General features: G+C 41.9%; 1 long non-coding RNA gene across 1 annotated transcript in view; it reads right to left on the bottom strand.

Moving 5' to 3' along the window:
* Window positions 1-206: 206 nt before the first annotated feature.
* The window catches only part of LOC121926445, a 249,588-nt gene continuing 221,924 nt past the window's right edge, over window positions 207-27,870 (bottom strand). Inside the window, exons 3-6 of the long non-coding RNA XR_006103018.1 lie at window positions 20,236-20,329; window positions 19,538-19,645; window positions 10,699-10,819; window positions 207-1,032 (exon numbers count right to left, since the gene is read on the bottom strand). This is a non-coding gene — a long non-coding RNA (uncharacterized LOC121926445). The remainder of the gene's footprint in view (window positions 1,033-10,698; window positions 10,820-19,537; window positions 19,646-20,235; window positions 20,330-27,870) is intronic.

The raw sequence follows: 27,870 nt of genomic DNA, 5'->3' as shown, positions 1-27,870 counted from the left end.
AATGGTTACTTCTCAGCCTTTTGGCTAAGATCAAATGTAGTGGTGGTGGGGCTTACCAAGTATTCATGACTGATCATAATTCTATGATTTACAGTTCCCACACTGTCTTCTCTCATTTCAATTCTCAGAATGGTACAAAGCACACCAAAGCTGGCAATGAGGAGAACAAATGCTTAAGTGGCACCTTCCATAATTTTCTCCTGTTTTATCGAAACTGGTGAACAATTATTTATTATTTATTTACTGAAAATATTTATATATTGCCTCTAACCCACCAGCGCCCCTGAGGTGATGCTCAACTTACCTCATGGGAAACATCTGCTTCTTTTCTAGTCTGCATTTATCCCGAGAAAAGAACAGCTTGGAATCAGTATATTTCCATTATGCTCTAAAAATAGAGGATGGACTGCACTATATATGTGTGTGCATGTGTGTGTGTTTTTATGTATGTATGATTCTGTGCCTATACCTATGTATTCTGAGAAAAGGTGTATTATATGTACAATACCGGAGACTGAACATTTCCTTTGATGGTGCAAATTCCTCATTTTTCCAAATAAAAGTAGAGGAATGAAGTGTTAAATCCTACTTACCAGTTGGACCCCAGAAAAAGAGTGTGAAAACACCCACACCAACAGTCTCTGTTTGGCTTCTTTTCATGTTTCCAGAAAGGCCTGAGATATGCAAAATTACCCTAAAACGACCCAGGTTTATTCCTACCCCCCTAGCCATCCTGCTGTTTGGGCTGCTTTTTAAAAAATGAGCCCTTGTCCAACTTTATTTGCGTGGGTGGTTCATACTTTGTTCCGCCTGCTCAGTATCATTTTTCTTCACATGCCATTAATCTTCAGTGACTATTCCACAGGGCTGTTTTACCCCCTCTTCTGCATGTATAGCTCCGAGTGAAATTTGTGGGCTGAAAGACCAAACATTCTCCCTGTGTCAGTTTTGCTTCAAATAGGTGTTGCGTTTTGTTTAAGGAAAGCTCAGCCATGGTGTGTGTGGCACAATATTATATTTGCATGCTGTAACCTGGGTTAAAAAAAAGAAAGAGAGAGAATAGTTTATTAGCTTATTTCTTTGAGAATGCACAGAAAGACTGAAAGGAAAATTAAATGAAATGGGTAAGAGGAGGAGTTTTAAAAGCCTTGAGGACAAAGCTGATGGGTTGTGGCTACAACACACTGTGGGTTGTGTATAGCACAGAGGAGATATGGGAACAACTGTGACTTAGGTTTAATGCCCTCTAGAGGCCTACACAGATGCTTATTCTTTTTCCTAACAGTGCAGCTTTTGATCAGTTAAAAAGGACATTGAAAATATTCTTTAAATGTGTTCCTAGAATAAATGCTTTAAGGAAGGAAGGTGCCTTGAAGTGGTCGCCAATCCAATGAAATATATTGAAGTATCTTCTAACTACTGTAGAATAAACCCATATTTCAACACATTAGAGGAAAGTAATATACTAATACGACAGAAATACAGTCCTAAACAATCTCTTTCTATTTGTCTCTTTCTCTTCCTGTCCCCCTCAACCGCCATATCAGCATGTACATGGGTTTGAAACACTTTTAAAAAAATCAAGACCAACACCGGAATAATTAAGAGAGGAGAAAAGGCAGTGCTTGTGGCTTGGTAGGGCTCTACCACTAGAAAGATGGAGGGTACATCTATATTGTAGAAACAATGCAGTCTGACACCACTTTAAGTCAAGCTGGTGCCTTGGAAAACCGCAAATCCCAGAATTTGTAGGATGCAGCAATGACATCCTTATTTCTACAGTGAAGATGCACCCTGAGGTAGCTCCTCAGGCAGTAGGGTTGTTGTATCATCAAAAGGTTATAAATATATTGTTGTCAAAAAGCAGGTGGAGGCACTTGTGGGATTTTCTGCCCCAGGTGTCCAAATAAAATGTTTTGTTTTCAGTACTATAAGTGCTATTATGTTGCAGTGATCTGAATGTTGTGCTAGGGCTCTGGGAAAGCAGAACTGGAATCCCTGCTCAGCCATGAAAACCAACTGGGAGACCTTTGACTCATCATACTCTCTCCACCATAGTGGAAGGCAATGGTAATCTCCTCTGAATAAAGGCTGCCAAGATAACCCTATAAGAGCATTGCCCATAAGGCTGAGTCAACCTGAAGGTACATTGCAACATCAGCCTGGGTACTATACATTTTGAATTGCTGGGGCGGGGGGGGGGGCAGGCAGATGCCATTTGCTGCTCTGTGTCAAGCATCAAAATACCTTGCTTATGGTGTTCTATTGAAATTTCCCCTCTTGCATCTATATGTTGTTGTGTGCTTTCAGGTAATTTCTGACTTATGGCAACCCTAAGGCCAATCTTTCATAGTCTCTGTTTAGAGAGACCAGAAACGAGGATTGTAGTTATATAGTTTATAGTGAAATTATAGTTCTCCAACTTATTTTATATTATTCTTTCTTAACAGAGGATCACACTGAAATGTACTTCTTCAGCTTTTAAGCAGCTGCCTATACAATCTGTGGTGAGTCTCTCTCTCTCTCTCTCTCTCTCTCTCTCTCTCTCTCTGTGTGTGTGTGTGTGTAATTTGCCAAAAGATACCACAACCCTTCCCCCCCAAAAAAACACACATTTCTTGAATCCAGAAGTCCATTTCTAGTTTTGAAATACTTTTTTTATATAGGCTCTGCCACCTATATAAAAGTTGCCATGCAGTCCTCCTTCCCCCTTTTTTAACCAGGAGAGAGGAGGAAAGCTCTGTGGGCTTTGGAGGGGAAGGCTGTGAAAACAGCTTTGGAGCAGGTGCATTTTCTCTATTGCTTTGCTAGGATTAGTGTAAGGGCACCTTTTGTCCTAGTACTGAGAACTCAGTAGCAGCCCAGGCCCTAGAATAAGAAAGGCAGGGCTGCAGTCATGAAGGCTTTTTCAGGACAGGACAGGGACAGGGAAGGGGTGGGGATAAAGAACCATCCAAATGGTCGTTCATCAGCACTGGAGCCAAGCACAGTGGCGCAAGATGAACTACTGTTTGTGCTACAACAGCGAAAGCCAATTTATAAGATGAGGCTGCCAGACCGTTTGCTGCCAACATACTAATCTCCTGCTGTTTGCTTCTTGGGACTCTTTGTACTGTGGACTCTGGGGAGGAGTAGTCATGGGCAACTACTGCAAACTGAAAACTGTCAATTTCTGGCCTGTTTAAACTCGATCGGCGCAATTTGTGGCTAATGGAGTCAAATCTAGCTCACCACTCATATGTTGTGACTTATCAATTGGTTGACCACCCATCCACTTTTGCAAGCAGGACAAATAAAAGCGATGCATTGAACTTTGCACATGGCCAGAGATAGTGTTCAACTGAGGAGGCTTGATTGGCTTTTCTCTTTTCTGAACTGGCAAAGATTTTCCTATTAAAAAAAAGCTTTCACCCTTTAGCTGCTTGGGGTAGAAGTATGTGGAATGGCTGCCCTGTTGTTTTTCAATATGTACCAAATGTTTGTCTATAATTTAATTGGATTAAATTGCTTATGCTTTAATTGGACTGTTTGATGCTTTTAAAACTTTTGAACCACATATTATTATAGCTAGCTTGTTTTAACTTGTACTGTAAGCTGCTTTGGGTCTCCGATTGAAACAAACTTGGAGGACTCACAAATTTTAAAAGACTGCTATTATCTTGCATGTTATCAAGGTTATTATTATTTTTAAAAAGATGCAGAGGGTCAAAAGATTACCCATTCCTTTTGATCTACTTGTTTAAGGTCTGGTTCTGATTATTTAGATATAAGGACATTAGTAGAGCTCAAAGACCCTAGAGGCACCCCTGTAATTTTAGAAGCTAAGCATAGTCAGCCCCAGTTAGTACTTGGATGGAAGACTACCAATGAATATCTAGGCTGACTGACGAAACCACCTCTGAATATTCCTTGCCTTTGAAAACCCTATGAAAAATCTATGGGGTCACCATAAATTGACAGGCAACATGAAGCCACACACACTCACACACAGACTTTTGTGCATGCATAGAACTAGTTTTCTGTTATTTCTTATACTTCAAGGTTGAAGATTCAGTACAAGTTAAATCAGCTTGTAGAGTAAAAAGCTTCAGTGACCTCAAAACATTTGCACCCTTCACTTTTCTCCTAAGTTATGCAGTTATGTAGACTTATACAGTTATGCAGTTATATACAGTGGTCTCTTGCCTTATGCAGGGATCTGTTCTGGATCCCGCCATGTAAGCCAAGTTACGCCTATGCTTGAGTCCCATTGAGAATATTGGGGCTCATGCACATGGCAGTGCAGTGGTGTGAGTGTCGTGGGTGTGTACGCCATTCATTGAATGGCATGAGTCTTCCAGCATAAGCTGGAAGTCGCATAAAAGGCACCCACGTATGATGCTGGCACACTGTACAATTAAGCAGCTATTTTATGCTATATGTAATGTTTTTATTTTAGACGTAATGTTTTATTTCTCCCCCTTTAGATAGTCATTGATTGTTGGATGGATTGATTTCCTCTTTTTCTCTCACAAATGGGACTCAAGATAAAGTAAAATAGTACAAAAAGATTATTAAAAGCACGCTCCCTGTGATCCAGTCTAGTGTTCTTCAGTAGGGAGTGCCAGAACCTGGAAGCAGTCACTGTTTCATAATCCAACTGCATGTATTGAAGAAGCCCCTCCCCAGAAGATCTCAAGGTCTGGGCAGACTTGAACAGAAGAATACAGTCATTTGGACAGTCTAGACACAAGTCAGTTAATAACCTCAGAATGGTATAAGCCTTCCCTATTTCATTTTGGAGTGTTCTTGTTGATTCTTCTGGGAAGAGCCCTAGAATTTTGCCCCCAAGTCTTGCCCTCATGACATCATTGAAGATAAGATTTTCCCCAAAATTATCCAGTCAATGCCATATCACAGTAGTGATATGGACCCAGTTCTTCCAGGTTGGAAGCAAGCATTCTGTCTACTTCATCACCCTGGTATTACATTAGTGTCATATATAGTCAGCCCTCCACATTTGTGGCTTTGACTTTTGGGGATGTGATTATTCACATATTTGATTACTATGTTCTCTCTGGGAACCTCTAGGTACTCCAGCCATATTCCAGGTCAACTTCAATCTGAAATTGTGCTGAAGGACCTATAGTAGTGATGGCAAACTTTTTAGGGACCCAACTAAAAGGCTTTCTAAAAGATGCTGGGACTTCGGGGGGAATGGGACTTCTAGGGTCGGACTTCTGCCCTCTGGAGGCGGGACCTCCACCTTCAGGGGTGGGACTTCCAGGGCGAGACTTCTTCCCCCCATCCTCCTGGATCTTCAGCTGCTTCTCTGGAGACAGCTGAAGGCCCGAGATGGCCGGGAAGAGGAGGAACAGGCGTGCACCTGTTCCTCCTCTTCCCCGTCCTTTGCATGCCCTGAAAAATGGCTTTGCATGCCAACTCTGGCATGTATGCCATAGGTTCGCCACCACGGACGTAGAGATTCCTAGAGAGAACACTTCTCTAGGCATTTGAAGGTCTTCCAGCACAATTCTCTAGTCAACTTCAGGCAGATATTGACCATAGATTTGCACAGGAGGACCTAGAAATTCCTAGTGAGGTTAAAAAATAGTGAGATTTTTTATTTGTGGTTTTCCAGGGGTTCTGTGCCCCTAACTCAAGTGAATGTGGAGAGCCCACTGTATTCACTCAGCTTTGTCTTCAAGAATAATAATTTGTTGATACTAAACATACATTGGAACCTGTTTTGGCATTTGCAAGTACTGCTGATTTTGGCATATTACTCTGCATTCTTGTAACTGTGTATATATGTATGTATAAAAATGTTCCTAATTATTACAAATGTTGCTTTGAGCTGGATCTGAAACCGATCACTGTGGAATTGTTTTAAGATTAGCCTTGTCAAATGTGTTTAAATGGGCCAGGCAAATACATACAAATAATTCAGTTATAGGCAAAATTAACTAATGCTCTTTTTCATGGTGAGCTGCTGTAATGATTTTATATAGCAGTCAAACTATTTAAATACTAATGTTGCCTTCATGCTGTAATCACCATTCCAGTCAGATGTCATTTTTAGCAGCCTATAGGGAATTCCATCCCTTAATTATTCTTCAATACACAAACCAAGCATTCTTTAATTGGTGTAAATTGAACAGCGTTCCAATGCAAACAAGGAGAGGACAAACTAATCAATGATTCCGTGCATGTCTATTGGAAAGCTATTGCCATTAGATCGAGTAACAAATCCTTAACTCCATGAGCCTCAATTGCAGGAAACTCAAACAAACACTAAGCTAATGCTACATGATGGTATTACAGGTCACAACTGGGAATTTATGTGACAGGACTTGAACCCCAAATGTTGGGGCAGGAATCTACTGAATATAATACATTTAGACACAGAAAAGTAAGAAGAAGAAGAAAAGTATGAATTTGGAGCCAATGAGGGAAGTGAATACAACTAAGTCGAGGCAAAGAGTGATTGCTCTTGCCTAGCTCCAGATAAGCATGGACCTTGTATCTTCCCCCCACCCCCACACCCTGACATTTCATGGGGCAGGTTTGAAGCCTCTAGTAGCTGCTTGTTGCCTGTTTTATGGTGGAACACTGTAGCTAGAATTTGAGCAGCCCACTTTCTTCCACTGGCATTCTCGATCATGTAGTTCTCTGCACTATTTGCAAACCCCATAGGAAGTAAAAAAGAAGAATGGTGGAGGTTCAGTTTTGGACCCAAGTTAGGAGCAATTGAAGCCTGTGTACTTCCTCAGAAGCAGAGACAATTCCATGCTCTCCAACTGTTCCAGATTGGCTGGGAGAGTTATAATTAATCCTGTGTCAACCCACTTTTCTTGCTGCTTTAAAATTTTCCCACTTTCTCTCTCTTTGTCCCACTTTCCCCCTTCGTTCTCAGCCTATTTCAATTGCTGAAAATTGTGTTCAAAGTGCAAAAGAATTTTGTACTCAACATGGGGGAAGGGGCATAATCTTGCCCTTCTCTGCAGGTTCAGACAAAAGCAAACTGCTGTAGCCATTTCTAGTTTGAGTGTTCTTCGTTAGTAACTTTTGCCATGTTATCCACACTCTGGTGTTGCTTGGCCACACATGGCCCAGTTTATGTCTGTGAAATGATGACATGTATTCAATCCTGACTTTATTTCAGTTACATTATTGATGGGATTTCTAGAACTCAGAGCCTGCCCCTGCCCCTAATTTTAAAACATTTTTTTTTTTGGTTCTGGACCCCTGTGTAAGGCAAAAAGCACGTATGCTCAAGCCCCATTATAATGGGCCTTGTGCACACCGCATGGCTGTGTGTGTGCACCACAGGCACTCGAACCATTCCTCCATTCTCCCAGCAGCTTCTGCGTAAACTGGAAGCCGCCTATAACGAGCCCGCGTATAGCATGGGCCCACTGTAATAGGATTAAGGATATCACCAGGGGCCCACTACCTATAATGTCCTAAGAAGTTGTTCCCTAGGTCTCAGGACAGGACCCTGACATCGCACTGACATAGACAGTCCTTAACTGATAATCTTACTCCCCAGTGAACTTCTTGATTCTCTTCCAGCCTACTTTCTCTTATTATTATGTACTATCAAGTGATTTTCGACTTATGGCGACCCTAAGAAGAACCTATTATTGGGTTTTCATGACAATATTTCTTCAGAAGGGGTTTACCATGGTCTTCCTGTGAAGCTGGGAGTGTTTGATTTGCCCAGGGTCACCTAATGGGTTCCCATGGCTGATCAGGGATTCGAACCCTGGTCTCCAGAGTTTTAGTCCAGTGCTCAAACTACTACACCATATATTTTGGATCCCCCTCAATAAGAAAAAACATGGGACCTGTAGTCCTATTGTCCTAAAGGGCAGCTCATGGCCATGTGCAGTGCCACCACTGAGAACAACAGGGCTTGCTATTTGCGGATGCTCATATCCATTGATGGCAATCTCGTGGATGGCAAGAGCCAAAAGCAAAACATCTTTCCAACAAGAAAAACTCTCCAAGTCCTATGCCACCCAAACAGCAACCACTATTCTTCCATTCAGAACAGTGACTGGACAGGCTGCTATTTCTTCTCAAACAAAGGCTGAGGGAGAAGCACAAATACTGTGCATCTGCGTTCTTTCCACAGTTCCTCATTGTTTAGCCATCTCTACTGTGATCCAACTCAGAAGGGACATTAGAATCCTGGGAGAACATTCTTGTCTCATAACATGGCTTAGAGAATGTATTATATTAAAACACTGTAATCAGACATAGTACTTGAGGCCAAAGTCCCCTTAGAACATCCCTTCACCTCCATGAATGTGAACCTGTTAAAGCAATTTGCATCAGGTGAAGAGAAGTTCCATTTCACAGGCATAACCCAGAGATCTGAAAGCAAGTCTTGCATCCTTTATGAGCCCCTCTCCTTCTCCAAACCCATGTCTGTCATCAGAGACCCTGGGGGACACCCTTTCTGGTTTTATTTCTCCTTGTCTTCCCATTCCCTGTGTAGAAGGGGTGTGTGGGATTCTGAAATTTTTAGCATTTTACAATTTGCTGGGTGTTAGCAGGCACTTCTAATAACACTTCCACTATCAGTGGTTTGTGGAGAGTGTCTTAGAAATTACAGGAAAGGAATTATATTACCTAAAGGCCTATAGAACCTAAAAAACTGTAGTGGGTGGAGATGCCATTCTCAGTGGTCTCAACGGCCAAATTAAATCAATTCCTCTCTCACCCCTGAATTCACCTTTGCCTGGCCATGTCAGTCGTCAATGGGGATGGGGCAGCATATCTCTTTGGAAGGTCAAACCAATAACCTATCTGGTTTCACTCTTCTGAGATAATGTTTTGAGATGGAGGGCAAATTCAGGGGAAGAATTAGATTACACTGATGCATTGCTAGGAGAGAAAACAGAAGAGATTAGGAAATTATTCAAAAGAGCTGCAGGTAGGGCTGGCAGATTCAAAGCCAGAGGTTGTTCAATGTTCATATATTTTAAAATCTGATAAGCTTCTCTTGCTCATTCATTCTCTTCAGCTCTGTCACCCATCAGTGCTGTAGATGTTGTTAGCTGCCTTTAAGTCAGCTTGGACTTATGGTGACCCTATGAATGAGAGTCTTCTAAGTCACCTGTTATCAACAGCCCTGCTCAGGTCTTGCAGACTCAGGGCCATGGCTTCCTTGATTGAATCTGAAGTGGGATTTCCTCTTTTCCTATACCCTAGCATTATTGTCTTTTCTAGTGAAATATGTTTTCTCATGATAAGGCCAAAGTACAATAGCCTCAATTTAGTCATCATGGCTGCTAGGGAGAGTAAATGTAAATGTGCATCTGGAAGCATTTCTTACAGAACGCTCAGCAAGCAAGGAAATGGGTGAATGAAGGATGGAGGGAAACTATGAGCAGGGGAAGTAACAACCACATTGTCTCCTATGGTGGCAGGTCTCTGGGTAGAGGTTTGGGTGAGATTATAAGGGTGAAGCTACAAGGGGCACCCCCTGGTGGTGATGTCATTAAATACAACCTACTAAGCATTAACTACAGATGCACCAAGGATGCCATTCATTCCCCCCACACACACACCCACGCACACCCGGTCTAACAAATAAAGAAAATGTATGAACACACACTTTTCAAGGCAGTGTTATCACCCTGAGATTCCTCCTCCTTGCTCTGAAAACTGGAGAAGAAACACAAGGCCCTGAGATCTGGCAGGGAAGATTAAAAATATCAAATGTTTCCATCTTATCAGCTTCAGGGTACTGCACTTGAACATACAAATGACGTAGCTGTTCCTCCTTTCTCCATTGCTCCCCATGGATGATGAAGCTGCTGCTGCTCTCAGAAACATCTTTGATATACCTTGAAGGTGAGCTATCAGTGAGGACCAGTCTTGCAACTGTTCTGATGTTTTGAGCCAGAGTCCCAGGCAGGACATTGTTATCTATCTCTCACTTTAGATCAAGAGTGGGTAAAGTACAGACCGCCTGATGTCAGGCTGCAACCTCCAGCATTCCTTACAGTTGGCTATGCTAGCTGTGGCTAATGGGAGTTGTAGTCCAATACCATCTGGAGAATTTCGCTTTGCTCACTTTTGTTTTACAGTCAGGGCACTGGCAAAAAGATGAAGAGGTGATCACTACATTGCAGATCAAGCTGATTTTCTCACGTAGTGGCTGCTAGTTAATACACATTATGTGTCTTGCATCATCATTCTAGGATATGAGGGCAATATTGGGAAAGAGATGCAACATAACTCCTAGTTTTGTCTAATATTAAGGGACAATAAGGATTTGTCAGACTATTCTGTTGCAAGGAAATTCTCACACACTCATCTCTGGCCCATCAGTGCAAATAAATATTTTACAGGCAAGAATAGGGTTTTTTTTTCTTTAGAAAATCAAACTTAAAAATGGTGCTACATTGTTTGGTTCTTTTATTCCATTAAATTCTAGTCCACATGATCCTGAACAAACATTTGCTGTCAATATTTGATTTTTTAAAAAACAGTCCAACTCAGTTAAGTAAATAAAGCATTAGAAAACATAATTTCCTTCCCTCGCAAAACTAAATCCATTAAGACTTTAACACAAGTATGAATGGAAGACAAAAGGTACATACTTCTCAAAACGTGAAGACCCACAGGACATTTGCATTTTAAAATTAATTGCTGACCTAATTATTTGTCAGTAGAGGCATAAATTAAGCAAATATAACTTACAGGGAAGCTTGAGTCACCCACAGGACTTATCCTCCTCACAGGAGTAAATTTTTGTAATAGTCCAGTGTGACAATCCATTTTTTCCTGTCGTCTCATGACCGAAGGAAGAATTTCTGGGAAACTGTACCATATGGAGACATGAGAGAGAATGATATGCTTAGATCTCCTGTACAAAGGAATGATAAGCTATAAGTCACCAGAGAGAATCAGGAGACGCAGCTATGATTTAAGAAAAAGAATAAAGTTTTTTTTACATCTACTTAAATTCAGTTTATATTTCTTGCAGTTCTGACTAAAATGTCCAGAAGACTGCATCTCTATTTCTCTAGTTGCCTGCTGACATATGGAAACCCCATGAATTTCATAGGATTTACACAGGCAAGGAATATTCAAAGATGGTTTTGGCAGTTCCTTCCTCTGACATATAGCAGACAGCACCTGGTATTCATTGGAAATCTCCCATCCAAGGACTTACCTGTGCTGACCCTGCTTAGCTTCCAACATCAGAGAAAATTTGGCACCTTTAGAGTATTTAGGCTTTGTTAACATTGGCTCAGGGACAACTTGAGGGTAGTTAACAATAACAACAAGCATTAGCAACCTCAAGCTGCACCTATACTGCAGAAATAATGCATTTGACACCAGTAATTGCCATGGTGCAGTGCTGTGGAATGCTGGGATCTGTAGTTTTGTGAGATATTTGGTCTTCTCTGTCAGAGAGTTCTGGTGCCACAACAAACTACAAATCCCAGGATGCCATATGATGGAACCATGACAGTTAAAGCAATGCAAAACTACATTATTTCTGCAATGCAGAAGCAGACTCAATTTTATGCTGTTATGCCACTCAAATCTACTTTTTTGTCGTGGACAGATTAGGAAGGCCATTGGGGTTGTCGCTATTTCACAGCTTCAGGTATTATAGTTCACAGAGGTGCTTTACAGGCTGCCCCTGTACGCGCTCCTTTCCCCGCTGGATCGGGGCCTCAGCTGCCAGAGCGGCAGCCTCTGAGGCCCCAATCTGCCACTTTCCAGGCCGCGGGGAAGCGGCAAAAGGCCGCTTCCCCATGGCCAGGAAAGGGGTGTCCTTGGGGCTTCATGCCCCAAGGACACCTGACGGTGGCGGAGATGTGTTGCTGTGTAGAGGCTGTGCCAGCGACGCAAATCGTGGAAGGAGCTCCGAAATGGAGCTCCTTCCGGGGCTGCCAAAAGAGCGCCCCAGTCGCCCTCGCGCGGTGTGAGGACATCACTTCTGCGCCGTCTCCAAATGTGGTGACGTCCCATGGCAGCGCCCATGTGCATAGGGTGCCGCCATTTTGTACAGACTCAGTCCGTACTAGGGTTAGGGGCATCAGGAAATGTCGCCCCTTTCTAACCCTAGTATGCCCCTTCAGCGTGTCTGTAACATGTCTCAGTTGTTCTAAGGATAAAAAGAGATGGACCAGTATTTCACTTAAAGATGGGATACAAATCTTGGTGCTCAGTTCTACACAAAAGACACAGGCCTGCTTTTTCAAAACTTTCTTTTCTTTTTCATTCTTGGTGAGCTACTATAAAACTGTTGTTTCTTCTTATGACATGAAGCTAAAAACATACGGTTTAATAGCAAGCCTTCAGATATGACACGAGAGAACAAAACGTGCGCATTCTGTGACCAATGTGGGGCTTTCAAAGGGTCCACTTGTAAGAGGAGGGGAGCAATCCCTGATCATTTCTGTAGCTGAATGAACTACTCTCCTGCTCCTTTCATTCTGCGACTGCTTCTATCTCATCGTCAGCTGGCACTGGCAACCTGGCGTATAGGATGTTTTTCTGATCTTTTTGCACTCATTAAATACAGCTGTCACAATAGCGAGCGCGAGAACGCGTGCCAAACTTTATATGCCACGTCAAAATACAGCAGAAACATTTTTTTATATAAAAAATATAACACACCACCACCCTCAAACCTTTGAGCTTCTCCTTGAGAAATGCTGAAATCCTTTTTATGTTGTTGTCTTTGACAATCCAAATTGTTCCCCGGCAACATGCATTAAAATTTCACTGTGGAACAAAACGTCAACCTTCAGAATTATTAAAAAATGTAACAAACAAATAAATAAATGAAACTACAAAGCTAAGCTGACTTCTCAGTAGTATAAAGAGCTTGGGCCAGAAGTTGTCACTTGATATCTAGGGCGGGAGCAAAACAGCTCTCGAAGAAGCATATAATAAGATAGCATTGTCATCAAGTGCTGTTTTCCATATTTGGCTTGAAAAGATCAGTTTTTAGAAAAGGTAGAGGGAGAGGAAGGGGATTCATTGCACTAGTCCTGCTTAAAGACTACCTTCCTCCAGCAGATGTTGCCAATAGCACTTTCAGCAGACTGCAGCTGAAGAAGGTGAGCTAGGAAGCATGACTGCTTCAATAGCAGCACTGATACACTACGCACTTCTTATCCTCCCCCCCTTTTTTGCCATGTCTTTTTAGACTGTGTATGTGTCTTCAAGTCACAAAAATTTCATAGGGTTTTCTTAGGCAAGGAATACTCAGAGGTGTTTTGCCCCGGCCTCTGAAGACAGCCTACAGCACTTGATATTCCTTGGCATTCTTTCTGCAATGTACAGGCATAGCTTAGTTAATAAAGCTCCTTACAAAGAACCTCCTTTTTACAAAGTCTTGTTGGCCCTCATCTTTTTCTCATTATCATGTGGAAGATTTTTTTATGTATATAAATAGCATTGGTGCAGTGAGGATGGTGAAGGAAGGTTGGAAAACACGGACTTTTATTGCCAGGTTGCAGCAGTGTTTCTGCAGTAGGCAGTGCAGTAAAGCTTGAGATTGGAAAAAAATAGGATTATACTCAATGATCCGACTGTACCTGGATGTGTCTGCCTTTTAACAGGGAAGGTAAACAGTGTCTGCCTCCATAATCTCTCACTGAGTATGTCTCAACAGCAAAGCAGAAGAAAAAGGAGAAAGCAGATATGTTTACCTTACTAGCTAACCCAGCATGATTAAAAAGCATAGAACTATGGACTCTGTTGAACTACTCTTCTTCCTTTTTTTTTTAATGAGGAACCCATCCCTATCCTTTCAATGTTATTTCTGCTGCTGGCATCAAATTTTCTGCTAAAGAAGTAATACCCAGGAACCTATGGCGGGTTATAGACCGCCCATTTGGGGCGGGCTGCACTCGCCCCTTTCCCCGCTGTATCGGGGCCTCAGCGTGCAGAGCGGCAGCCGCTGAGGCCCCGATCCGCCACTTTTTGGGCTGCGGGGAAGCGGCAAAAGGCCCCTTCCCTGCAGCCTGGAAAGGGGTGTCCTTGGGGCTTCAAGCTCCAAGGACACCCCGCGGTGGTGGGGAGAAGGAGAAAGGGGCCGTTTGGCCCCTTTCTCCTTTGATCTGCTGGGCGCAGCTGTCTGAAGGCTGCGCCCAGCGGACCAAACCAGGAAGGAGCTCCGAAACGGAGCTCCTTCTGGGATTGTGGAAAGGGTGCCCTAGGCGCCCTGCCGCAACCCCAATACGTCACAACCGCGCCGCCTTGTTTGGAGGCGGCACGGTTGTCACGTATCGATGGCGGCAGCCGTGTGGAATGGCTGCCACAATTTTGTGTGCGCAGAGCGCGCACTAGGGTTAGGGCAGTGCAGAAGCACTGCCCTGTCTTAACCCTAGTACGCGCTCTGCACGTACTTTTTAGCCCGTCTGTAACGGGTCCGAATCTACTTTGTTAACTGAGGTATACTTGTCCTATCCAGGACTAACCATAGTTAGCTTCTAGATCAGCTGGACTATGCTGCCTTCATGGTATTTACAGTGGGCCCTCCATATTCACTGAGGTTAGGGGCATTGGACCTGCATGAAAGTGAAAGAAAATGCAAATAAAAAACCCTCTTTTTTAACCTGAAAGAACACCTCTCTAGAGTTCTAGGTCCACCAGAAGTTGACCATAGTATCATGCTGGAGAACCTACAAATGCCTAGAGAAATGTTTTCTCTAGGACGTTCTCTGTTTTCAAGTATGACTGGTCAACCTCCAGCAGAGTCACACTGCAGGATTTAGAGATTCCTTTGATTATTCACAGATATTAATCAAATCTGGAAATAATCAAATCCGCAAAAGTCAAAGCCACAAATGTGGAGGGTCGACTTTATATTGCACACCTACAAACAAGAAACTGGTTTGTTTTTTTAACCTAATATGATGCAAAATGGGTAGGGAACAGGATACTTTAAGGATACTTTAAGTCAGAGGTAGGAAACATGTGCCCACTTCCTGAGACTTGGGCTGCAACTGCCACCATTCCTCAACACTGCATATGCTGGCTAGGAATGTTGGGAGTTTCAGTTGAGCAACATCTGGAGGATTGCATGATTCCATCCTCTTCCACAAAGAAAGTAAAACAGATTGAATATGAAAAATTCAAGGCTTGCAGCAAATGCTCCTCACCTCTCAAAATATAAGTATACTCAAATGAGCTATACAGACTTTTTATTTCTGTCAATGTTTACTAGATTTAATGTTCCCATCCTGCCTATCACTATATGTTTTGTGCAGTTTGGTATTTTCTCATTTTCCTCCTCCTATTGGTAAAAACTGCATGCTAGTGCTGTCAGTGATTTGATGGTTTGCTGAGGCAGACAGCTTTTCTGCTTGGTCAGTATAGCCAACAATAGCCATCCTGCCTCTTCTTCATCATAGGTGACTATTACTGCTGCCACCGTTAATGTCATGATTTTTCTGAGAGGGGAATGAATAGACATGACATAAACAGCAAGATGATGAAGGGAATAGAATGTGAAGGGTCTTTGCTAAAAATATCACGTTCTAAGGTTGTATAGGACACAAAATTGTAGGATGCTACCAGGGATGATTCTGATGTTGCCAAGAGTATTTTTACGTGATGACAAACAATATTCCTTTATCAGCCTTCACAGTGCCTTATGGGAAGTAGTGAAGTAGTTTAAAGTGAAGCGAAGTAGAAATCTGTTTAAAAAAAGCAATAATGCTGTATTTCTTCTAGTGGTTTCTACTATGAAATAGTTTTAAATTTTGAATACTTTTGGTTACTGCTCCCATGATGATGGGAAAGGTAAAATGCGAAGTGTAATCTACTGATGTGCCAATGGAAAGTTTGAGATGATCCATCTAGAACTCTCTGGCATTGAAGATTCCTGCAAATAAAATCTGAGTCAGGGGGATGATTATCCTCCAAGCAATCTCAGTGCTTTTAACTTATACATTTGTTATGCAGCCTTTCAAACATTGGACTCCTCACCATTAGCTATGCTGGCAAAAGGTGTTGGGATTTGCAGTCCACACTGGAGGAGTGCATGATACCCAACCTGGGTCTAAGGTCTAAATCCAGTTGCTAGATTGAACTAGAGTATACTAGATGATGATGATGATGATGATGATGATGATGATGATGATGATGATAATATAAATATTTATTTATATCCCGCCTCTTCTGCTTTGAGGATTGAGGCGGGTAACAACAAAGTTCCTAGAATACACAATAATAAAAACAACAAACCCACAAGACCCTGGCCCAACCCTCCCTCCCAACTATAAAATTAAACAGTAAAACATGGTTAAAAAGCACATAACAATAACAATAGAGTAGTAAATCAACATTTATTCAAGTGCCATTGATTCAGTGGGTCTACTCTAGCTGGGACTAATAATTAGATTTAGACCTCACCCCTCAGACCTGAAATGTATGTGTCTCAGTTGCCTCCTCAGACTTTACCTTTAGTGTGGATTCCATGCTCAGAATGAATCCGAGCATTATTTTCTCCTCAAAGTATTTAGCAAATTCACCATAGTACTTTTCTGAGGGCTCCTCCTCAGCAGTCTGAGGTCCAGGATGTAATAGTTCTTTAACTATCCAGAACAGTTCACTGGACAAGACTGAGATGATATAATAGAGGCAGCAAAGAATTGTTGCCCTCAGTGCTGAAAAGGAAGTTCTAAACTGGGTCTTAACCTGTGCTCGATTAGATTTATTCTGAGTCTTTCTCCACTGTTGCTCTAGTCATCTACCCAAGAACTTCATTGCTCTGAGCTCCAAGGAGAAAACCAAGAAGCCCATGCTGTACACCCAAGTAAAGGATGCTTGGGAACAAATGTGTCAGTGCCCGGGACATCTCCCTGTTCCACAGATCAACCAGAGCATGAACAGAATAATCAACTCTGGCAACTGGAAAATCCCCCAGAATATTTAGGAAGCCTTTTGGATCCATTAGTCTCTGGGGGCAGGTATTTTAATGGGTCTATCACTGCTGCAGAGGTTAAGAATCCCAGCAAATCTAAATCTTATCAGGTAGTATTCTGTCCATGACAATGGGATTCTTTCAAACCTCTTTACCACCAGATCACCACCATCCTGACTTTTCTCTACCAAGTTGATGTTTTATTTTATTCACTGAAATACATGGTAGGAACAGGTACACCAAAGACATGAATAGTTTTGACTTTTTATTCCTATCATGTATTTTTGTAAGAGGAATTAAATGTCAAAACACAAAAGTGATTATACTTTTAGTGGTAAAAATATATATAATCCCATAATCAATTCATTTTTTTTAAAAATAATCTCCAAAATTGCTAGGACTATAATGAAAGGGCAAAAGGGTCTTACTTTGACATTATGTTGAATAGAAAGTCACATCTATCTGTGTTTTTCTCTCAAATAATTTATGTGTCTCCACTCAGTCTTATTCATTTCCTACCACTTCATGGTCTGGATTTATAGAATATTTTGTTAAGAGTTTTGACACAAATAAAATGAAACATGGCATATATGATATTGGTATGGGATAAACAAATGTGACCTAGAACAAATGAAGCCCGAACTCTCCTTGGAAGCCAAGGCCTGTTGCGGACGGGCATAAAGTACGTGCCAAGCACGTACTAGGGTTAGGAAGGGGCGTCCTTTCTGGATGCCCGTAACCCTAGTACGCGCTCGGCGAGTACAAAATGGCGGCACCCGTGTAGAACGGGTGCCACCATCTTGACGTCGTGGATGCCTAGCATCTGCACATCATGTGGCGAAAGTGACACTGTGAGTGTGCGACTAGTGACTCGCGGCGCCATGTCCGGGGCGCAAAAAGAAGCCGCTTTTTGCGGCTTCTTTTTGTTGCATACGGGAACCACACGGTTTGTCCGCTGCGGTTCCCGGACACAGCAACCGGCGGCACCGGCAGACCGCCATGTTTAGGTGGTCTGTAACGCGCCTGTGATTACTAAATTGTGACTGTCATACTTTGGCCACATCATGAAAAGACATGAGTCACTGGAAAACACAATAATGCTAGGAAAGGTAGAACATAGGAGAAGGAGAGGAAGACTGCATGCCAGATGGCACGACTCAATCAGGGAGGTCACAGGTTTAAACCTGAAGGACCTGAGTGGAGAGGTTGAAAACAGGAGGTCATGAATATAACTTATTCACAGGGTTGCATGAGTCAAAGTCGACTCTAAGGCATTAATTGTGAGCTGCCTTTTATTGTGAGCCACCTTAGATTCCTTTTTGGGAGAAAGACAGCATAGAAATTAATTAATTAATTAAATATAATCTAAGAACAAATTAAAACAAAGGTAACTATTTTTTGTGAATGATCATCTCCAGCCCTCACCAATATGTTCAGACTGTACATTGCAATGTCATCAGGAGGGCCAAGAATTGCTGAATAAAGTGCTTCCCATGAAAATGAGGCACCCACAAGCCTCACTAAAAATCTGTTGAAGTCAAGGTTACACATGTATTCTAATCTTATGTGACCGGGGAAATTTGTTGCTGCTATTATGAGCTTTCAAGTTCACTGTGATGTATGGCAACTCTGGCATATGGTTTTCTTGGCAAAAATTATTTACAGGAGGTTTGCCATTTCCTTTCTCTAAAGATGTGAGAGTGTTACTAAGCCAAGGTCCCTTACTGGGTTTCTGTGGTGGCTTGGGGAGATAAACCCTGGCCTCTTGAATTCCTAATCTGACACTTATACCAATATACCATTCTACTTCTTGTCTTGAGGAATTGTTGTGACCTAATCTGAATGCCACTGTTCAATTCACAATGTATATTGATGTATTCCACCAAGTGATCCCATCAGTGCTCAGTAGCTGGGTCTGGGAACCAACTTTTCAATTTCTAACATGATCGCAATGTAGGACGCTATCACATGGGAGGCAAGCCCCATGAAAACGTGATTAAAATGTGGTAATAGTGTGATCGGGGGAAGATTATCACACCCTCCTGGCACTTCTCCTGTTCATGTCCCATGTGTAAACTGTAATGGATGCATCTTTGGGTAATAATGAAAATGCCTGTTATTACCCAAAGAAGCATCCATTAGTTTATGCACTGGACATGAATGGAAGAAGTGGGTAGGGGTGTGATAATCTTTCCCTCAGTCATGCTATTACCATGTTTTAATCACATTTTCATGACTCTTGCCTCCTCCATGTGATAGGGTCCATAGTGTACAACTCCAGAGCATTATGGGAAATTAGACTAGGGGCTCCCACAACCAGACACTAATTGGAGTGATGCTAGTGGTGGGTAATTAGGGTTGATGTTAGGGTCGATGCCCCCACCAAAAAACCTTGAGTTAGCGTGGAATTAAAAATCAAGTTAGTGGGGACTATATATAGTGTGGGAAGCTAAAGGTTGAACCAGAAACCTCATGATCCAATAGGTAGCCATTTTCAGATCACAAAAAAGGGAGATGTATCACACACACAAATGCACATACAAACATACACAAGAACAAAAAATATGTGCTTGATTTTTACTTCTTGTGGTGTACAGGTGCAAATTATTACTTTGATTTAAAGAGAAATAAAATAAATCTTACACCATAGTGGAAAGGACTGCACCTAGGTGATTGCGAGACTGCGTAGACTTGAATCTGGAAGTATCGCTTCAAGGTCTTAGGGTCCTCTGCCTTTAAGCTAGACATGACCTGGATAAACAAAGGACATGATCAAAAGCAGGATTATTCCCCAATAGGCCTTTAAAGAGAGGACCACACATTGAAAGCAGGACACATGGCAACACAACAGCTTAAGGTCAGGCACTTGGCTCACTGAAGGAACAGGGATGTAAAATAAAGATATCTGCAACTGACAGCCAATATGAAGCCTCTGGGTTGGTCAGGGTTAGTAGTAATGTTTGATACTCATCTTCTGCACTTGCCTGGTCAATAAAGTGTTCCTTCTGTGTATGTCTGGCACTGGCTTTTCTGCTTCAATCTCCTAACATCACCAAGCAACCTGAGAGATTCTGACCTGCTGGAGAACATGCTTTTTCAATCTTTAGTTAGATACAAATGCCCATGGCTGCAGCCTAGCCCTGACACTCTGACACTGATTTTGATAGATTTCCTTTCCAAGTAAGTTGTATTTTGGGAGATCTGAGTCTTAAGCTTCCTGTCTCTTCAGTACAGGATTTGGATCAATGCCTAGTTAGTTCAGCTCTATCTCTAGCCTGTTGAATAAAAAGAGCATTGCCGATAGCAGAGTTTGATAAGTAAAAGGTGTCTCTCTTTCTCACCTGCTCACACTCCGGATTGTCATTCTTTTCCTTTGTTCCTTTGGAAGTTGCTGTTGTCAGTTCCTGAGTCATGGAACCATTTGCAGGAATGGCTCTAGAGAATTTGGAGAGAAAAGAAAGGAGAAAAACATGCTGCAATTTAATAAAAAAGGTGGAAAAGGAAAAAAAAAAAAAGAGAGAAATGGGAACATAAAGAAACGGAAGGTATTCTCAAGTATGTAGCCTGCGGCCTTGTCAGGTAACATTTCTTTAGATGATGTTCTTTCTCTGTCTCCACCCCAAGATCTCTCTTCATCATTTTTTAAAAACATATCTTTTGGGATAAGGACATGAAAGCAAACTGTAGGCCAAAGACAGGTATTAGGGGTTGCTGGGGAGTCTATCTGATGGCTTTGCTTTATCTTTGTGTCCAAGCTTTTGCCAGTCAGCAGGTACAGAAGGCTATCCATTCCAGTCACATCATTTTTTCCATGATGACAAGCATCACACCTTCATCCATCACATTTACATTTCAAACTGCCACACGGCTGCTATTGATTAATTATTTAGCAGCCGTTGCCCACTTGTGAGTATTTCTGATCTTGCATTTCACATAGAAAAGGCTGTTCTCTCTCATTCACTTTTCTCTCTCTTTTGTGGCTTAACCTCAATAATTTTATCTGAGCGAGTGCACGTGTGTGGTTCATTTTGAAAACAAAATGGGTTTATGTGCCTGTCTACCTCCAAGAACACAAGTGTACATTTAATGGAAGACAAGTTTGCATATGTTTAAATGACCATGCAAACCTAACCGCAAGTTAATGCTATTCATCCCACTATTTAACACACAATGATTTTTAAACTGTCTTCAGATTGTATCCTTTCTTTGTTTTTCCATTGTTCTGGCTCTCCCTGAAATCCAGTTAGTAAAAACACCTAAATGAAACCAAAACAATGGAATATCTGCACAATGTATTTTGATTGTTAGTGCTAGAAATCTTTAATCTGGAACACATTTGGGCCCCTTTCACACTACACAATTTTTATGCTATAATTTCACTTTAACTGCCCTGGTTCCATCCTAGGAATTGGCATTTAGAATTTTTAGCTAGAGGCTAGTGCCTCACCAAACTACAACCCACAGAATTTCATAGGTCTCAGCTAGGGCAAAAGGAAATCGTAGTATTATAACTGTGTAGCACAATATGTCCCTTTGCTGCATTCTACAGCTTATTTTAAAAGTGTTTGGGCAAGTAGGTGGGGTCCTCCAGATGTTGTTGGATTGCAACTCTCGTCAATTCTTGCTGGAATATCCAGTGGTAAAGAATCCTGAGAGTTGCAGTCTGGCAACAGTTGGAGGAGTTGGGCTATGAGATTGGTTTGTGACAAGAACAAGATTGTTGTTTTCTTCCCAAAGAATGAAGCACAGTAAGTTTGGGGAGCTGAGTTAGGCAAAGGACAAGAACAGCAAGATCCTCCATCCTCATTCCACATGTAGAAGCTAAGCAGACTAGCAGATGAAGCTTTCTTCTACACCAGCAAAGGGAAGAGAGTGTGTCCCAAGACACATGAGCTTAGTAGGTTAGGTCATGTGGCACGAACCTATCTGTCCTCAGACCACTATATTTTAACTGAGGCAGTTGCCACAATCAGTACTGAAGATCCTAGTATTAGATATTGGTATGGGCTGGATAACACCCACTCACAAACATAAGCTTAAAGATCATTAAAAACAAAACAAAACAAACAAACAAATAAATAAACCCAAAATGTTAACCTAAGGGGAGGGGGAATACTGATTGGCCAAGCAGTTTATCAAATATTTTGCAATCTTATCTAGATTCCTCAAGCAAGGCCCAACCGTGATTTGTAAATCAACAGCACCCTGGCTTTTAGATCAATGTTGAATTTCAATGACTTTAACAACAAACAGCAGATACTGTCAGATTACAGCAGCAGCAGCAGAACTGATGTGTGTGCCTGTGTATGGGTGGGTGAGAGGCACTCTGCAGTGTGCTTGGAGGTGTGGAGGTGAGCTTTCCATGCCACCCGCTTCCTTCATCAGGCTGTCTGTCATGGACTGCAGCTGTTAAACGGCAGGCCTCCGACCTGCCTGCTGATTGCTGTCCCTTGAAAAGTGCAGAGCACTGAATATTGGACAAATTCCAAATGTATACTGAGAGAAAAAAAAACCTGATAGCTATTTGTTTCACATGCTCATCAGGATTCCATCAGATAAAGGCCAGGTTTGATACCGTATTTCAAGGACAAGGGATGATCTAGGGAGGAGAACTATAGAGTATGCTTTGGCTGTATGGTCTGAGATAGTGGGCAAAGTATGACAACCCTCAAAGGTGACTGGGCTGCAACCATTGATTGTGCTGCCAAAGGCTGATGGGTAAAGTTGACAGAGCAAAAATCGAAGAGGGCTCCCATACCTTTAATAGCTACGTAGAAGAAGGAATTTTAGTAACTATTGCTTGTTACCTGAGTGCAGTGACAAGCAACACTTTCCAAAATTTTCTCTTCTACATAGCCACTAAAGTACACAAGCTGAAAGCTTTCACAGCCAGAATCCATAGTTTTTTGGTGGGGTTTTCGGGCTATGGAGAATATCACACAGGAGGTTTACCATGAGTAAATTACCATGAAATTGTCTGAAATTGTGAAAAAAGCTGATTGTGGTTCACATCCCCATGCACTTCTCCCATCGGAAAGTCGTCATGGAGGCATTGGCGCTCATTTGTCCTGTGAGTAAAGTGTCTTTGGAGCTGCCATTTAGCAATACTGTAATAATTTAATTCCTTTTTAATGTACTTTTTTAAAAAAAATGTTTTTAATTGTACTCTGGGAAAAGTCCTGGGAAAAGAGTGGGTACAAATAAATATAACAACAACAACAATGGGAACTTCCATTATTGCCAAATGGCGGCTCTAAGGATGCTTTACTCTCAGGACAAGCAAGTGCTGATGCCTCTGTGACAATTTACTGATGGGAGATGTGCATGGGGTTGTGAACCCCGATCACACTTTTTTCACGGTATTGAATGATTTCATGCTGATTTCCTCACAGTAAGCCTCTTATGTGATATGTGGCCATGTTCTAGAAGAGTTTATTCCTGACTTTTTGCCAGCATCTGTGGCTGGCATCTTCAGAAGCTGGCATCTTCTCTGAAGATGCCAGCCATAGATGCTGGCGAAACGTCAGGAATAAACTCTTCCAGAACTCGGCCACATTGCCTGAAAACCCCACAAAAAACTATGGTACACAGACCATCTTCCATTTTCAGTTTGGCAACCCTGTGATGTGAGTTGGTGTCCAAAAATAGCTGGAGTACAAAAAAATTACCCACCCCTGCTTTGAATCAGCCAAACTGCATCTGCACTGCAAAAATAAAGTAGTTTGACAACACTTAAGTGCCATGGCTCAATGCTATTGATTTCTAGAATGTGTTGCTTGTTGTGGCACCAGAGCTCTCTTACACACAAGTCTGAACATCTCCAAAACTACAAATCCCAGAATGCCATAGCATTGAGCCATAGGAGTTAAAGGTGGGTCAAACTGCATATTTTCTGTAGTGCAGATGCAGCCTTCAATCAGTCTCAGATTTCCAGTGTAGCTTGTCCTCTCAAACACACCTAACTCTTTTCTCCAACCAGCCCAGGAATTTAAGCTGCAAATAAGGTCAACAGCAGAGAGGCATTACAGACCTTGCATAATATAGCCAGTATTTATGTTGATGTTGTTGTTGTTATTTAAGATGCAATTCCAGAAGGCCTCAGTGCTAGCAAGCCATGTTGGATGAACAGCAGCGAATGCTTTCCCTATGGGTTGCAAGCTGGCTGGAGCATCTCAAGCCTGTGTGGTGTCCTGAAGAGACCAGGACAGTCTTAGGTCTCTATGGCTACCCCAGTATCTTGGGGGCAGTTATTTATTTAAGTTGTTTATGTTTCTTTTAAAGATTGCTGCTCTGTTTTTCAGCAGGTTATAATAAATAACAGTCAAGCTTGGAGGCATCTGGTGTGTGTGTACCAGAGTTTCAGTCAATCTATCTGTCTGTCTGTCTATCATTCAAGCAAACCAACCCTACATTTTCTGCAGCATATACAAATGTTACTTATTCATTTTCTGAACCAGTAGGTCCTAATTCCCAAGGGACAGGTGTACTCCAGGTGAGTTTACTGTGTAATGCATTACCTCCTTTGACAAAAGCAAAGCTCTAGTATCCGGGGAGTGTGTAATTGCTGAGAAGCTTCAACCATCATAGCTCAAAAGCTCTGCAGTCCACATTGGATGCTGCTAGGGAGTGACTATCCGTGCTCGGAGCTGGCCCAGTCATTCTCTGTTCTGTTAGTACCTAGCCTTGGGGCTGTACAAACAACCTGTAAGGCATGGCTCTATGCCACCCCTGGAAGTGCTGGGTTAGGGACGTGGCAACCACATGCCACACCCCCAACCTGGTACAAAAAGGAGCTGTGAAATGCGGCTCCTATCTGCACCGCTACAGGGATTTGTACTTCAGAATTGATGCTGAAGAAGACTAAATATCTCACAAATGTCAATTTCTTTAACTGTCATGGACCAATGCTGTGGAATTCTGGGATCTGTAGTTTTGTGAGATATTTAGTCTTCTCCAGCACCACAACAAACTACAAACCCCAGGATTCCAAAGCACTGAGCCATGGCAGTTAAAGCACTGTAAAACTGCATCAATTCTGCTGTGTGGCAGCAACCTATGATTCACTTGGAACACTTCTGTATGCAAAGGGATCTTGTAGCACCTTTGAGCAAAAGATGTTGTAGCGTAAGATTTCATAGAGTTGGTCTACTTCTTCAGATCCATGGAGACAAGGAACAAATCTGTTCTTTGTGCATTAGACCAGAGTTTCTAGCTCAGATAAAAGACAAACCAATATAGCGTCTCCATTAAGAAAACATGACTCTGGCTATAATCTTCCCATATAGTCAGCTCAGCTCAGGGCCTTGCAAGTGTTGGCAGAATGTGTAAAGGCAAATATCACTTAACAGAGCATATTCAGTTACAGTCTGTCATGGGAAATCTCTGCTCATGTGGGGATCATCCCTGCCCCGATCACAAGAAGTGTACTTAGGGGCAACAATAATAGTGCCTTTTTACATCCATCAGTTCTTTCTGTTCATTGCATCTCTCCTTATGATTAACAAGCTTGTTCTGTTCTGAAAAATAAATAAATTCTAACGCAAGTAATTAGTTCATCATAGGTGTGCCTAATGTGTATTGTTACAAATAAAAAGCAAAAATGCCACTTAATCTTTTAATCTGGGCTTAATGGGATCAGGAAGCTATTTTCCATAATTGAGTAGTGGGTGTTTTGTGTGTATGTTTTTGTGTGAAAAAAAAGAAAAAAGAAATCCATCTAAAATTAGCGATACCAGCGTAATATAGGTACTTCACACAAATGGTACTGAAAAATAAACACAAACCAGGCAAGAAACAATTAGATTATAAATGAACCCATTAATTTATTAACAAATATAAATACAAACAATAATTCAAAGTAATTTATAAGATTACACACATTTGACACTTGGGTTTGCAACCACTGGATCAGGTATCAACTATTACAGAGAAAGTCAGTATGTAGTTCCTACCTCAGTACTGTATATTATATGCTAATTCCTGAGTGTCAAGAAGAGTGACCTTTGGTATTGCATCTGTGAACCGCATTAACTTTCAGAATGCTGAGACTTTATAATTCCTCAGTTATACTGCTTCACCTGCATTCTCTTCTCCTTTACCAATCTTGTTCTTGCTTTGTTGTTTTGTTGTCTATCTCTGTTTGGTTTATTTGTCATTTTAAATAGTTACTTTTAAAAGTGGTTTTGATTTTAAAGATTGTTTAACAATATTTTTAACTTTTGTCTTTGGAATATATATATATATATATATATATATATATATATATATATATTAGCTATGTCTCTTTTAACTATTATAAGCCTGGGAAAGGGGGGGGGGGATATAAACACATTTTAATAATAATAATAATAATAATAATAATAGTCTCTTCCCACTTACCCTTCCAACTAGCTCTCCCATTATCTTTCCTCCCTTTCCCTTTTTATTGTAGTGTTGTTTTATGCTTACCATATGGAATTGGCCTTGTTTTTTTGGTTCTTTTGTGATCCCAGATCTAAATGCAGAGACTGTGCATATCCAGGGCTGGCTAAAGGGACTAACTAGAAGCCAGAAGAAATGTGAAGTGAAACCAGGGACATTATCAAGAAAGAATGCAAAATAACAGAGGAGCTTATCCTATGGCTTACTAAATCGATTTACCTCTTTCTGGTTTAAAGTTTAATTCTGGCAGCATCCTGATGTTATCAGAAGGTTTTTGCTGCCGAATTTGCCACCTGAGTACAGCCCGGGTCCATCCCTGCTTCCAGGAGCACTCAGCGATTGTTTTCTTAAGCCGAAAAACTCCCAGATGCGATGATTGATTCTTGAAGTGGGGATGCACTTGGGATGTATTTGAGCAGCAAATTCAACAGCAAAAACCTTCTGATAACATCAGGATGCCGCCCAAATTAAGCTTTGAGCTGGATAGAGGTAAATCAGTTTAGGCCCTAAACAGATCAGCGATAAATGCCAGCATCACAGCAGAATGGGGACGTGGTGACTGCACGCTGCTTGCCCTGACTCCGCCCCCATGCCAGCATGCCACCACGTGCCCCACCACACAGCAGGATGCGTCATGGCACTACCTTGGTGCAGCATGTACATGTGCTGCACCAAAGGAGCACCGAAAAGCCATGGCACCAGTGTCTATGGCACCCTTTCTGCGGTGCAAAAAAAGCTTCTTTTTGCAGCTTCTTTTTGCGCTGCAGACCTGCCAAGTTGGGGGCGTGGTGTGCAGTTGCTGCATTCCCAGTCTGGCAAGGAATAGGGTGGTGTCCTGCTGCCCCTTAGGGGCTGTCTGTAAAGCCCCTTAGTAAACCATGGGATAAGCTTCAGTGTCTGTGCCCCAAAAAAGAAAGAAAAGGCTCATTGGATAAAAAAAACGGAAGACCTTGAACCTTATCACACCCATTATTCCCCCCCCCCCCCATTATGGGCATGGGAAGGGGCTGCTTGGGGCTGCGTGAGTCTGAGAAAAAAATGCATTTTACCGCACCTCAAAGTGTCCTCAAAATGGCCCCATTCCATCACCTGGCCCCAAGCCGTTCCCATTCAGACTGAGGCGCGTCCTTTGCTTCGGTGGGAAGTCTTCTCTGCACTAAGACTGTCTCAGTTTCAGTGTTGGGCTGCTATATGACCAATGAGGGAACACATTATAGGATCAAGACAAAATAAAAAGACAACTGAAGTGGCACACTGAAGAACTACATAAAAGGATGACAGATTCCTTCAAGGAAGAACGTTTTGACAAAGAACATAGAATTTTAGAAAGAGAATTGGTGGAATATTTATTTCAACTGCATAAACAATAGAGGCATATTGAATGCTTCATTCCCCCCACTTTTTAATGTGTTATGCACTTCATGCAGATAAAACAGAATTCTTGAATGTGTAGAGGTGTCCTTGCACATTCAAGAGAACATGTATAGAAGCCCTCAACAAGGGAATGCTAGGAATGGGGAAGACAAGGATTCCAGAGCAGCCCAGTAAACAAGGTC

Source organism: Sceloporus undulatus, chromosome 3 (assembly GCF_019175285.1).
Source record: "Sceloporus undulatus isolate JIND9_A2432 ecotype Alabama chromosome 3, SceUnd_v1.1, whole genome shotgun sequence".
NCBI lineage: Eukaryota > Metazoa > Chordata > Lepidosauria > Squamata > Phrynosomatidae > Sceloporus > Sceloporus undulatus.
The sequence above is the reverse complement of the archived record's forward strand: the minus strand, read 5'-3'. Positions and strand labels throughout refer to the sequence as shown.